Source organism: Mandrillus leucophaeus, unplaced genomic scaffold (assembly GCF_000951045.1).
Source record: "Mandrillus leucophaeus isolate KB7577 unplaced genomic scaffold, Mleu.le_1.0 Scaffold75, whole genome shotgun sequence".
NCBI classification, from domain to species: Eukaryota; Metazoa; Chordata; class Mammalia; order Primates; family Cercopithecidae; genus Mandrillus; species Mandrillus leucophaeus.
In genome coordinates, this window is record NW_012108141.1 from 1,933,259 (window position 1) to 1,934,838 (window position 1,580).

Consider the following 1,580-nt stretch of genomic DNA (forward strand, 5'->3'; position numbering starts at 1 on the left):
GACCTCCCAGGCTCAAGTGATCCTCCCACCTCTGCCTCTTAAGTAGTTGGGACTACAGGCACACATCACCACTCCCAGCTAATATTTTCATTTTTTGTAGAGGCAGAGGTCTCACTATGTTGCCCAAGCTGGTCTCAAACTCATAGACCCAATCAATCTTCCTGATATGAACAGGAGACAGGGAAATACTGGGAAGTTGCCTGGGAAGTTGCTTGCCAAAAGCCCCACCCTCAAGCCTGGAAACCTGAGGCCCCAAATGGGAACAGGCATTCCTGTTTTCATGCCCAAACATTGCCTCTTGGCCCACCGCACCCCACATCCTGTACCCATATAAACCCCAAACCCCTGGGTCCATGAGGAGATGAGCAGAAGAGCCAAAGAACAGAATAATGACACAGCAAAGAAGGAGCATCTGAACATCTAGAGGAGTCTGGCTGGGGACAGTTGGAGAGGAGTTCTGCCACAGGACTGCTGAACTCCGAGGGAAGATCATCTTTCCACTCCATTCCCCTTCCAGCTCCCCATCCATTCCGCTGAGAGCCACCTCCACTACTCAATAAAACCCCCACATTCACCACTCTTCAAGTCTGTGTGTAACCTGATTCTTCCTGGGTGCTGGACAAGGGCCTGGGTACCAAGGAGGCACTGAGCTGGTTAACACTTAAGCCATCTGCGGATGGCAGACTTAAAAGAGCACTGTAGCACGCCCACTGGGGCTTCAGGAGTCAAAGCACCACCCCTAGAAGCTGCCATGGGGCCAGAGCCCAAAAGTGCTCGCTCTGGTTCCTGCACCTGCCTGTCTGTATGCTCCCCCTCCTATAAGGGGTTTGAGCTTGTGGCAGCTGAACAGAGAGCAACACCCCTGTTGCATGTGCTGCAAGGGGAGCAAGGGAACTCTCCTGTTTCGCTCCCATCTCAGCCTCCTAAAGTGCTGTGATTACAAGCATAAACCACCATGCCTGGCCTCTTAACAGATTTTTAAGTGTACAGTAGGCACAATGTACAGATCCCTAGAAGTCATTCACCTTGTATGAATGAAACTACACCAGCTGAATGGCAGGTTCCTATTTCCCCAGCCCCTTAGCCTTCGACAACCACTATCTACTCCCTGCTTCTGAGTTTGACTATTTTAGATACCTCATATAAATGGAATTATTCCAGTAAGCACTGTGATTGGCTAATTTCATTTAAGATAATGTCCTCCGGGTTGTCATATTGCAGTGAAGAAAACCAAAATATGTCACCCCAAAATATGCCTTTTTGAAATAAGAATGATTTTGAGCTAGGCTGGGTGTGGTGGCTCATGCCTCTAATCCCAGTACTTTGGGAGGCAGAGGCAGGCGGATCACAAGGTCAGGAGATCGAGACCATCCTGACTAACACAGCGGAACCCCATCTTTACTAAAAATACAAAATATTAGTCGGGTGTGGTAGCGGCTGCCTATGGCCCCAGTTACTCAGGAGGCTGAGGCAGGAGAATGGCATGAACCCAGGAGGCAGAGCTTGCAGTGAGCCGAGATCACGCCACTACACTCCAGGGCAACAGAGCGAGACTCCATCTCAAAAAAAAAAAAAAAAAA